Source organism: Schistocerca piceifrons, chromosome 2 (assembly GCF_021461385.2).
Source record: "Schistocerca piceifrons isolate TAMUIC-IGC-003096 chromosome 2, iqSchPice1.1, whole genome shotgun sequence".
Lineage (NCBI taxonomy): Eukaryota > Metazoa > Arthropoda > Insecta > Orthoptera > Acrididae > Schistocerca > Schistocerca piceifrons.
In genome coordinates this window covers 541,929,740-541,943,166 of record NC_060139.1, presented here as the reverse complement: position 1 = coordinate 541,943,166, position 13,427 = coordinate 541,929,740, and the positions used below count along the sequence as shown (strand labels likewise).

The 13,427-nt window shown below is 37.9% G+C and overlaps 1 protein-coding gene across 2 annotated transcripts in view; it reads right to left on the bottom strand.

Moving 5' to 3' along the window:
• Positions 1-13,427, bottom strand: part of LOC124777778 — a 73,188-nt gene that overhangs the window by 56,569 nt on the left and 3,192 nt on the right. The window lies entirely within an intron of this gene.

Here is a 13,427-nt window from a genome sequence, read left to right as displayed (position 1 = left end):
TAAATATCACACTACAAGATGTCTTCATAAACAAAGAGAACCCAACAGCAGTTAAAACAATCCATGAAAAGTAGACCAACCAGTTTCAAATACCACTGCAGAAAGAGAAATCACCTGTAGTTAGGGGTGCCTTCCAAACAATACCAGCTGCCAAGTGTTTACAGAAGACCAGATACCGAACTGTAACAGAAAACAATTTCTTCAAGTGTAATTTGAGGGAAGGGGGAAAGGGGGGGGGGGGGGGAGGAGATCTGTTGCTGTGGTCTCCCAATACATTCCACAAAACATTTGTTTCCTGATGACACCAGTGAGAATATGGTTGGTGTCTGATGCTGGCACCATGCTACTCTGATGCTTGCGAGGCAGTCTGAGGGTGCTGCGCTACCAGTGTCATAAAAGGAGACTTTTTGGTGGTAGAGTGTTTGTATCACACTCAGAACAAAAATCATTTTGTAGTTGAGTTTCCCAAAGTGAAATTCCCTGAAGATTCCCCTATTTCCCAACAGAGTTTTAGCATTTTAGCCTAACAAATTTTGAGATCTGAAGGGTAAGTAAACAGATAAGATGACAAAAATTTAAGAACTTCTATATTTCTGAACATGTGTTAACTCAGAATTAGAGTGCAAAGACAGTTATTGTCTCCTTTACAGGATTTATGATCTAAATAGTGAGTAAACAGATATGTTGTGTAAATAAATGATTTTTAGTTGAAGAATTTCTGTGTTTAATAATGAGTTAACTCGAGCTCTGAATTAACAGCAAATTTTTGCTCCCCCTGCCATACAGGATGTATGAACTTTCCAGATGCATCAGATTGGCAACAAACATAGCAGCAATATGTTGTATAACATTAAAGTTTCGAAAATAAGAACACCACCAATGGGGTATATATAGTGACATTTTCCCTACCAAATCATACTCAGTGTTTTGTCAAACAAACAATTAAAATAAATGAAAACCGGCCAAAACTCTTTTGTGATAGAAGTGATCTTTTCGTCATTTACTCAGTTCCGGAGCTCTCTCGCACATTATCCACAACTTTTTGGCCTTCAGTTCATTAACTTGCTTGACAACAGACATTTTCTGTCTAGCTCTCTTGTTTCTTCATCTTCTTCACATTGATTGTTCTTTGAAGTCTCATCATACCAATTTCCAGCATTGTGATAGTCCAGAATCATTCTCTTGTTAACATCACTCTTTAAGACACCGACTGAGATTTCAGGCCATTATATACTTGACTATGGCCACCAATGGCTTGGTTGACTATCATGCACTCTTTATTAATGGAAAAGCCTTTCTCTATGGCAGTTTGACCATGGCTCAGAATGAAAAACTTTTGAAGAAAGATATGCAAATGCTGACAAGTGGTATCACCACCCAATAAGCCTCACCGAAAGTGACTGATACTCTTCTCACTTCTCTTGGGGCTTGCACAGAGATCCAAAAATTCTTGGTGACCCAGAAGTTGTGTGAATTCTTTTTTAACTTTATCACGGCCTTTAGCACTCATCCAATTCTGAGAAAAGAGTTTCTGCAAGGCATATGAGATTCTGCTCTTGCTAGTCCTTGGCCTATTGTTTATCACGGCTGGATCACAAGAGCTTATGTATCTATAAATGCTGTACTTCAAAGGTGACTAGCATGTGGTTTGAGCACATTTTGATCACAAAGCCCTGCGCTCAGTCTGGAAAGTTAAATATATTCGGCAAGCAGTTTTATCTTTTTCAGCTCAGACAGCACATTACCTAAGTTAATTTCTTTGGTAGGAATAAGACTAACTTTGTCATCAAGTTTTACATCAAATATAGATTTTGCTGATAATACATCAGGCTTAACTACTATTGACATATCAGCATTAACAGAATACAAGCATTGAATGGGAAAAGTGCCATGGGGATCACACTTTGGAATTCCCTAAAAAAGGTCATTACCTGCCCGAATCAAAGCCGAAGAAGGGTTTTTTAGCTGGCAGCGTAGGATCTTCAAGTTACTTCAATATTGTTCACCAGCCATAAGTATCTATTTTAATCTTGTGCTTTTTTACTTTGTCTGTGCAAGTCTTCAGAAAGGGGATGATGTCTACTTTCCGATCAGCTACATCTTCATTTCCAAGCCAATATACAAATCTAAACTTTTTTAGGGAAGAGTGGTTTTCTGGGCTTAAACTTTAAAGACTTTTACAATTAGCTCTTCTTGCAGTGACATTCTTCAACACACTATACATCGATCTCAGAAAATGTACAACACCACAGTTAGTCTTAAGGCAGAGTTTCTGAAACTCAGGCGAACTGTAAGCAAACTACTAGATCCCATATCAATAAAAGTTATGCACTGTCCCATGAATTCTTTTCAGATCAAGACAAGTCCTTCAAGAACGCCCAGTTGACATTTAACCTATCCACTGATACTTGAGGCAGATTGGTGCAAGATTGAAGTCCGAAGCTTCTTTTTAACACTGTCCAACATATCGACAGCAGTGGTGTGACCTACAAATGCAGATGAAAAGTAGTGCATTTCAACTTACTTGTTTACTTTGTACCAATATCAGAGCAATATCCATCTGCTGCAACACAGCTAGCTTGTTAAGGCTCTCGTCAAATGAGATTACGAATGGAACATTCCCTTAAGATCTGAGAGAATATTTTTCCTAAACTGCAGAGCCAACTCATAAACGATACCCTATGTCGTCCTGGTCCACCCAAGCTGTTTATTTAGGCTACAATATGATTGGGGAACATGGCCAGAAACAAAGCAGCCTGTTTGCTTGTAGTAAAAAAAGGGGGGGAGGGCAGCTTTATTTGTGGCGACCTGCAGAATTCATAATATTTCCACCTTTGTAACATTATCCCAGATCAGGTACTTTGGAATACAATTCCTAGCCGATGTTGCAACAGTGGTAGTGTTGGAGGTGACACTGGGCTGACATTGCTGGGATGACCATGAATTGGCTGTCAACTGCGAGATCCATGATTCACGAGGCATTGTCATCTCATTAAGAGTCAAGAGATTGTCTTCATCATACCCAGTTATCTAGCCAGGCAACAGGAAGCGTGATCCATATCGGTGCCAGAGCTGTGAAGATAATCAAATATCCCAATAAAATGACACTACCTGTGTGATACTATCAGGGGAAGAAAAGTGATCGTCAGTAGATGGGTATGTCCAGTTTCAGTATGACTTGTGCACGCAATGAAGAGGGATTAGTGAATCCAGTCCTTTTGTATAACAAGGAAGTGAGGACAACAAAACCATTGGAACATTTGAATGTACCTTGCTTATCCTCCCTCTCAACTTCAAAACCAATGGCAAGTTTCCATAATGAATGCCAAGATTTCAAAAGGAAAGGGTAGGTTACATCAAGCGGCACAAGGGCACGTTGACAATGTTGATGGCTGGCAGTTACTTTGGAACATCAACTGTTTGCAAGAGTTCCCAGCTCTAGCGATGCTCCTATACTCCTCATTTACATTTTAAAGCATTATTGGAATATGCTTTTAATGGCATAACGCATCACTAAAATGGTAAACATGCCATTGTCGAAAATGAAATTTGCACAAGTAGAGGGCAATGCGAGGTGACAACCTTACTCAAAACATGTGCCCAAACATTGGTCCTGGAGTCAGATAGCTACAGAGAGGTGCTTTTACTTTCCTTGAACTTTTTTTAACACTCACTGACTGTAGGGGTTTTGTTAGATGGGCAGCCTCTAAGAGTCTACGCATCACTTACCGATCATAGCACTCCACTTATCTGACAAAAATGACAAATGTCCGCAGTCTTTACAACTGCCAGAAAATGTCATGAGGTCTTGTACAGGACTGAGGATGGAAAGTTATTTGTTGATAATGCTACTGCAGAAAGCAAAAGCTAATGCACTTTTGAAGGAGAGTCGAAACTCGAACAAGTGGACAAATAGCAATTACATTAAAGGGGAATACCCCCAGTGTTACAGAAAGCCTAGGGAGATGCAAGAACTACGGTATACATTACAGCCTATTTCCACATTAGCTGGCCACACAAGTAGATTTTCTTGACATGCCACAGATATTTCTGTTAGATTCTTGGATACCTGCAGTCCCTTCCTGTGCGTTTGTGGAGGCCCAACTTTAAACTGTACCCACAGTTCTTGGGACTGGTGATCCAGCCTAACAGCCAGGTATGCACACTTGTGGACCTTGACATGACACAGTCAGGAATTCTGCTTAGCTGGTCTCTGCCCACACACCAGTTTCCGTCAGACTGCACCACTGCGCTCATGGTGGCTACCCTGCAACTTTTCTCAGAAGAATGCTGTGTACAAAATTGAACTAATGTAGTGAATTTTTCATTAAACTTTGGAGGTAAAGAACTAATTCCAATAGAGAAATTTGATTCTATACAGTATGTGGCCAAATTATTAGGGACAGTGCTCACATTTATGTAATTTAAAATTTACAACAACTGTTTGAACAAACAAAATGGTTTTCAAGGAGTTGTTTTATTTTGATACTGCTACTGGTGGTATTATTATTTTATATATATTCTTTAAGGCAGCACCACTGGAGTTGTGTGTCATTCATCAATTATGAAACCTTTCTTCTCATAAAAAGTACAGGTTGCTATATTGTCATATTTAGTATTGCCTACTTGTTTTTCACTAGTTTTTGTATATAAAATAATCAGAAAGTAAATGATACTTCTTATTACAACACTTTGACTAAGTTTTATCTATGGATTTAAATTTTTGTTCATGGTTTGACATAATAACTTCAAATTTTCTTCTTTTGGCATGGGCAAGGCTTCAGACACTTCTCCAAGAAAATGTGGAGAAATAGAAACACTGTTACTCCATTACACACATTCCCAGAGAGATATAGCAACTATTGCAAGATTTCAAAGTCTGTCATCAACCAAATGAAAATTAAAATTGACAATGATAAACCTCTCTAAGCAGATACTGTAGGATGATGTGGCAGGAAAGGACCACACTCCTTGTACTGATTGAAAAATCAGACACATATGTCTCTAAAACCTGAGAATGAGTGTTGGTCATTTGACTACTATGATGAAAGACAAGGCTATAAAAGTTTAGAAAAGGGCAGTCTGGAGGAGACTGGTTGAATACAATCTATTGGGTCGTTGGCCTACAAAAAAACCAGGCCTCACCGACACTGTGAAAAAGAAACAACTGCAATGGCTAGACAACACCGAAATATGACTGTTGCAGGATGGAGTTGACTAAGTACAGCTTTTTTGAATAGAGACAGTTATTATTGATCATTTTCTACTGTTAATTCTAATATTTTACAGATGTTCTTCTCAGGCGAATCGACAATACAAATTTTGGTTGATAATAGTTCTTTTATCAGATAATGTCCCGGAGAATAACTCCGTGCAGCTTGCCTTATGGAGAGGGTTAAACACTCAGTATCATGGAATGATCCAGAATCTCAGCCAAGAGCATGGGGCGCCTAATAACACCCTTTGTTTCCTGCCAGAGATATCAGATTTGAACCACTTTGCAGCATTTCCTGTTACACTATAATATTCTAATATACTTACAAGGATATTGTAATTCACACAGTCAAATGTCTTTGACAGATCAGAAAATATACCAATTGGCTGCAATTTTTTATCTAATGAATTAAGCACATTTTCACTCTAAGTGTAGATAGCCTTCTCAGTATCAGAACCCTTTAGAAATCCGAACTGTGACTTTGACAGTATGTTATTTGAGATAAGATGGTTATAAAGCCAATTGTATATTACTTTTTCTAAAATTTTTGAGAATGCTGGCAAAAGTGAAATTGGACGGAAATTTGATGCTATTTCTTTATCTCCCTTCTTAAACAGTGGCTTAACTTCAGCAAATTTCAACCACTCAGGAAATATTCCACTGATAAATGACTGGTTACACAGATAGCTTAATATGTTACTTAACTCAGAATCACATTCTTTAATTAACTTTGTTGATATTTCATCATACCCACTAGATGTTTTTGATTTTAAAGATTTTATGACGGATATTATTTCTGCTGGGGTAGTGAGGGTCAAATTCATATTATGGAAGTTACTTGAAATGTCTGGTCTGAGGTATTCCATAGCAGCATCTACAGAACCTGACAACCCCATCTTGTCAGTAACAGTTATAAAATGTTTGTTAAAAAGTTCTGCAAAACTATACACGTCTGTCACCAATGTATCATTTACTCTTAATGCTTTTTGTCCCTCTTCATGTCTTGTTCTACCAGTCTCCTCCTCCACTATATCCCACATAGTCATTATTTTGTTATCTGATATGACTATCTTTTCCTTTTAATATATTTGCTTTGATGTCCGTATTACAGTCTTTCATATTTTGCAGCATTTCTTGTAATGTGCTATAGCATCAACATAGGAACTGTTTCAGATTGACAGATAGTTTTCTTTTTGTTTTACAAGATACCCCTATTCCTTGAGTAATCCATGGCTTCTTTGTAGACTTTGCTCTAACCTTGGTAAGTTTGGGGGGAAACACTGTTTGAATAAGGTAAGCACTTTATTAGAAAAAGTTTTATATTTTTTATTCATGCCGTGAGCACTGTAAACATCAGTCCAGTGAATGTCTCTGAGGAGTGTCCTACAATAATCAAATTTTGGCTTATTGATTCCCCTCTTGAGCTCATATTTAACAGATTTTACATCCTATTCAGTATTAACATTTAACAGAAGGAACTGCATGTCATGGTCTGAGAGGCCATTGACTATTGGTTTTGTAATATAATTTTGTTCATTGGACTTTTCTATAAAGATATTATCAATGGCTATTTGTGTGCAATTGGCTACCCTAGTGGGGAACTTTACAGTGGGAATTAAGTTGAATGATAGTGTTACTAACTCAAATAAGTTCTTATTGGGAGAGTCTTTAAGGAAATCTACATTGAAATCACCAGCAACCACTATTTCTTTGTTTTTGGTTGTTAAATGGGCCAGTATAGCTTCAAGGTGGTTTACAGACAGATTAAAGTTACCTGCAGGTGCTCGATACACACTTAATATTATGAAGTATTTTTTATGGAATTCTTCTTCTGTTGCACATGCTTCCATATGCTGTTCTAGGAAAAATTTATAAATGTCTATGTTCTTAAATTTATGACAGTTAAAATGTTCAAATGTGTGTGAAATCTTATGGGACTTAACTGCTAAGGTCATCAGTCCCTAAGCTTACAACTACTTAACCTAAATTATCCTACGGACACACACACACACACACACACACACACACACACACACACACACACACACACACACACAACCCATGCCTGAGGGAGGACTCGAACCTCCGCCGGGACCAGCCGCACAGTCCATGAATGCAGCGCCTCAGACTGCTCGGCTAATCCTGCGCGGCTTTATGACAGTTCCTGATGAATATGGCAACTCGTCCTTTCTCCATTTCTGATCTACAAAAGTGAGATGCTAACCTGAACACTGTAACACTTAAAAGTTCTATACCAGTGGTCACATGATGTTCAGAGAGGCAGATTATGTCAGCTGGGTTTGAAGACTTAATTCATCTATGCAGATAATTAATTCATTAATTTTATTTCTTAGTCCTTGAATATTTTGATGCAATAAAGATAACTGACATTTCACATTGACTGAGTTAATATTGGGTAGAGTTAAAATATCTGCTGACTGTTGAAAATTCTTAACCAATAGCTGTTTATGCTGATGTAATAAGCTAGAATTATGTTTTTTGGTTTCTTTCTCAAACTGAGGTTTGTCTCAGAAGAAAGGGTTATAGGAGAGTTGGTAGGAATGAGAGAGAAGAAAAATAAATTGAGTTCTACAATAAATTTCAGACAGTATCAGTAAATACTCTGTTCACAATTCACAACAGGAGGATGTATACATGGAAAAGACTGGGAGGTTCAGGAAGACTTCAGTTAGATTACATAATAGTCAGGCAGAGATTCTGAAATTAGATATTGGATTGTAAGGCATACCCAGGTACAGATATAGAATCGGATCACAATTTAATAATGCTGAAGAGCAGGCTGAAGTTTAGGAGACTAGTCAGAAAGAATTAATGTGCAAAAAAGTGGGATACAGAAGTGCTCAGGAATGAAGAGAGATGTCCAAAGTTCTCTGATTGTGATAATGAACAGCTGAGTAAGCAGTTCAGTTGAAAAGTAATGGACATCTCTATAAAGAGCCATCACAGAACTTGCAGAGAAAAACTTAGGTTCAAGGAAGATAACTGAGAAGAAATCATGGGTAACAGAAGAAATACTTCCACTGACTGACAATGAAGGAAGTACAAAAATGTTCCAGGAAATTCAGGAATCAAGAAATACAAGTCACTTAGGAATGAAACACACAGGAAGTGCAGGTGAGCTACGGTGAAATGGCTAAATGAAAAATGTGAAGAGATTGGGGGAAAAAAAGATTGTCAGGGCTGACTCAGCATACAGAAAAGCCACAACATCCTTTCGTGAAATTAAAAGCAAGGGCTGTTAACATTAAGAGTACAATGGGAACTCCACTGTTGAATGTAGAGGAGAGAGCGTACAGGTGGAAAGAGCACACTGAGGGCCTCTATGAGGGTAGGACTTTTCTGATGACATGACAAGAAGAAGAAACAGGACTCAACAGGGAAGAGAGGGAATCCAGTATTAGAATCAGAATAGCTTTAGAAGACTTAAAATCAAATAAGACAGAATGGATAGATAACATTCCATCAGAATTTCTAAAATCATTGGGGGAACTGGCAACAAGACGATTATTCATGTTCGTGTGCAAAATGTACGAGACTGGTGGTAATCTTCAGACTTTTTTTGAAAAAAAAAAAAAAAAAAAAAAAAAAAAAAAAATCCGCACAATTCCCAAGATTGCGAGACCTGACAAGTGCAAGAATTATCCACAATCAGCTTAACATCTCATGTATCCAAGTTGCTGGCAAGAGTAATATAGAGCAAAATGGAGGATCTATTGGAGGACAATTAGTTTGGCTTTAGGAATGGTAAAGGCACAGACAGGCATTTCTGATGTTGCGGTTGATAATGGAAACAAGACTGAAGACAAATCAACTTCATTTGATTTGTCACCCTGGACAAAGCCTTTGACAACATAAATGGTGCAAAAGGTTCAAAATTCTGTGAAAAATATGGATAAGTCGTAGGGAAAGATAGGTAATACACAGCATTTGAGACGTCTTACAGAAGAATGTTGAAAATTAGGTGAAGTGATAAAATAAGGAATGAGGAGGTTCTCCAAGGATCAGAGAAGAAAGGAATATATGGAAAACACTGACAAGAAGGAGGGACAGGATGACGGGGCATCTGTTAAGAACCAGCGAAGAACTTCCATGGTACTAGAAGGAGCTGTAGAGGGTGAAAAAAGTAGAGGAAGACAGAGATTTGAATAAATCCAGCAAATAACTGGGGGCATAAGTTGCAAGTGCTACTATGAGATAAAAAGGTTGGCACAGGAGAGGAATTCATGGTGGGCCATATCATACCAGTCAGCAGACTGATGCTTCAAAAAAAGTAGTGAGCGGGGTAAAAGGATGACAGTGAGAGAGTTGCCCTGTCCAGAAAGCAGTTGGAGGCCGGAGGACATGTTATGTGACCGGAGAGATACCATCTGAATCTGACCAGTGCTTCCACAGCCTCCAATATAAGAAAAGTACCTATACAGGCAAGATAAAATCTCACAAAAGAGAATAATGATGATGAGTCTGCCAACCAATGACCAATGTAAAAGAATGAGAATAATTCAAAAGATGGGAAGGGCAGGAGCCAGACTGGACCACCGAGCAAGGGCAGCCATTAGCCCCTTGGTGTGCAGCAGGTGAGGGTGCACCCTTCCAATCCCACAAGCAGTCAACAAGGTTAATGTGCGCTACATCACAGACAGGAGTAAAAACCACTTTCAAGAGGAAAATGTAAAACCAAATCAGCTGCTATGGCAAAGTCCGCTAGCACCAGAGGTAGAATGTCAGAAAGTTTTAAGGTTTCGCCACAAGGCATCCAAATTAGGGCAGTCCAGTAGGATGTGAGCTGCCATGTGACAGGCACCACGATAGTGGGGTGGATCTTCACATTGGAGGATGTGGCCATGAGTCAGCCAAGTGTGGCCAATGCGAAGCCAACAGAGCACAGTAGATTCCCAGTGTGAAGCCCAAAGGGAAGACTTCCACATGGTTGTGGTCTCCTTTACAGCTGCACTTTCTTCGGAGAAATCAAGGCACACCAATTTACATTCCAAGCCTCCAATAACTGTCGGCATAGTGTCAACCAAAGAGCCAACTTTGGTACACCCACCTCCAAAGTCAGCATCCAGGTAGCCAACTTGGCCAACCAGTCAGTATGTTAGTTCCCTGTGATCCCAAAGTGACCACAGTCCATACATACAAAGACCACTGAACATCCAGTGTGGTGGAGGTCCTACAGGAGTTCCTGGATAGGCACAACCAATGGGCGTTTAGGGTAGCACTGGACAACATCCTGGAGGCTACTCAAGAAGTCATTGCCGACTGGTTCATCCAGTGGCCATAGAGCCATCAGTGTAAACCACGTCTGAGCCTGAAATGTGTTAAGGCCGTCCAGGAACAAGCGGTGAAACACAATGGGGTCTATTTGTAATTTATTTGTGTGAAACATGTAATTACATGCATAGCAACTGGTAGTACAATACAACAGTATACAATCTTATTTTACTTTATAATAGGAACTTAAGAATGTAGTCCAAATTATTTGACATAAAAATATTTTAGATTTTAGTTTCTACAGTAGGCTATAGAAGCACTCTTCAATGATCCACGATTTAGATGTTTTTTGAATGTCTCTCCAGATATCACCTTCAGTTCATTTGGCAGTGCATTGAAGTATTTTGCACCAATAATATATGGACTGTTTGGAGTTTTTTTTTCAGTCTTCTGTGTACCTTATGGTAATTTTGTACTTGTCTAGTATTGTGATCATGAATTTCTGCATTACGACAGGTATATTTCTTATCTTCTACAGTTAATACTATTGTTTCAAACATATACATTAAATAGATAGAATTTTAAATTCTATAAACAATTCCTTACATGATGTTCTAGCAGCTTTTTGCCTAATATCTCAAGGCTCTTTTCTGGAGTTTAAATACTCGTTCTACGTGAGTTTTGGAAGCCCCGCCCCACAGTGCAAGACCATATGCCAGAAATGGATGTATTAAACCTAAGTAAATCATCCTCATTGTTTGGGTATTGACATATGGAGCCATTCTTCTTAAAACATACAGGCTAGATGATAGCCGTGCATATACATTGTCACTTTGTTGTGTCCATAGTAGTTTGCTATCTATGCATATACCTAGGAATTTACACTCACTACAGATTTTCCCTACAATATTACTATCTTGAGAATCAATACAAGTTTGCAAATAACCAACATTGAAGGGGATTATAATTGTTTTTTGTAAGTTGACTTTCAGATTTTCATTTTCAAACTTTTCCTTTGCGATATCTATAAAATTTTTTACCTCTATGCTGAGATTAAGAATATCATTTCCCCAACAAAGGCCTGATGTGTCATCTGCATACATTGTATCATTTTTTACTATCTTTGGGAAGTCAGTGACGTAACATATAAAAAGGAAGGGACCAATTATCGATCCCTGAGGCACACCAAATTTAATACTCCTGACCCTTGATGTGTAACTTTTTAATGTTTCTCCACTATTGTGTCAGATTGAAGTACACTGTATTCTGTTTTTTAAATATGATGTGATGAGGTGCAATAATTTTCCACTTATGCCATCTCTGGCCAGTTTTGACAGAAGTACCTTACAATCAACCCTACCAAAAGCCTTTGCTAGGTCTAGGAAAACTCCAGCTACTTGCATGCTTTCATCAATTATGTCAAGAGCTTTCAGCATAAATTGAAGTGTTGCAGTCATGGTGCTACAACCACTTCTGAAACCATGCTGAAAATCTCCTAGGATGTTGTGCTTATTATAATGCTCTAACATATATTTCAGAATTATTTTTTCAATTAACTTGCTAAAAACTGAAGTTAAGGCGAGTGGTCTGTAATTTTCTAGTTGTTTATCACCTTTTTTGTAGAGAGGTTTAACAATGGCTAATTTTAGTATGTCAGGGAACACTCCTTTTAAGACACTATTTATTAGATGCACCAAAGGATATGCTAGATTGTTTTCGCACTGTTTAAGTAAAAATGGAGAAATTTCATCCCAGCCAAGGGATTTTTTGTTTTTACATTCTCTGATGAGCTGCAAAATATCCTTGATTTCAAGTTCATGGAGTTGATTAGCTACAGAATTGTCCTCAGCAAGACTTCCAACAGGTACTTTATCTGTGGTACAAAAGAAAGATTCTATGATATCTATGAAATAGTCATTAAAAATGTTTCTGATCTCTTGAGGATTGGTGGCAATATTGTTATTAGAAATCTGTATGTTAATATTACCTTTTAGTTTTTTTTTTACTGTCTCTTATTTCATTTACTATAGGCCAGCAGGTCTTGGAGATACAATCTGAATATTGTATTTTTGAGTTAATCTTTTCAGCCTTCAATCTTTTGACTTGCTTGTGAAACTGGTACTTGTATTGTTTGCATTTATCCCTGTGCTCATTGTTTTTGGTCTCTCTTTGCATCATATACATTTCTTCCATTTTTTCTTTCAGTTCTTTTGTAGAATTATCAAATTCCACCGGCCTTGACTGTCTTGCCTTATTCTTATTAATATTTATCTTTCTTATGGGAATAGTATTATTTAGATGATAAGATAACGTATCTAGAAAGGCATTCCATTTATTATTCACTCCTTCGGCTTTAAATACTAGATGCCAAGATTCATGACCAAGGTGCTCTCTCAGTTTGGCAATGTTAATAACAGAGAGATTCCTTTTGTATTCATAAATTTTCTTTGGTTTTACACAAGGATCTCCCTTTAGCACTAATAGTTGGCCTAGATGGCCATAGATGTGACCAATTACAACAGCAGCTGAGGCAATATTTTCACAATTAGTAATAACATGGTCTATAGAGCTTATACTAGTTGGAGTGATTCTTGTGGGTATGTCTCCCAACAGATCTTTTGCGCCATAAGAATAGATACAGTCTTTGAAACGTTTGCTTTCTTGGGAATCTTTTAACGTGTTGACATTAATATCCCCTAATAATATAACATTTATATGCTCTTGCTTGGACATTAATTTACGTAATACTGTATCAAGGGAATTAAGAAATAATTCAAAATTTCCATTTGGTGATCTAGACAATGCTAAGATAAAGTATACAACAGACAAGAATTTTAACTTAATTGCTACAATTTCACAGTGCAAATCAGTGGAATACTCTTTTACCCAAGCGATATTTTCGTAAGATTCTACTAGGTTATTTGTTCTCAGGTAGATAGCCACTCCTCCACCTTTACGGTTAGAGTGACAGTAAAAATCA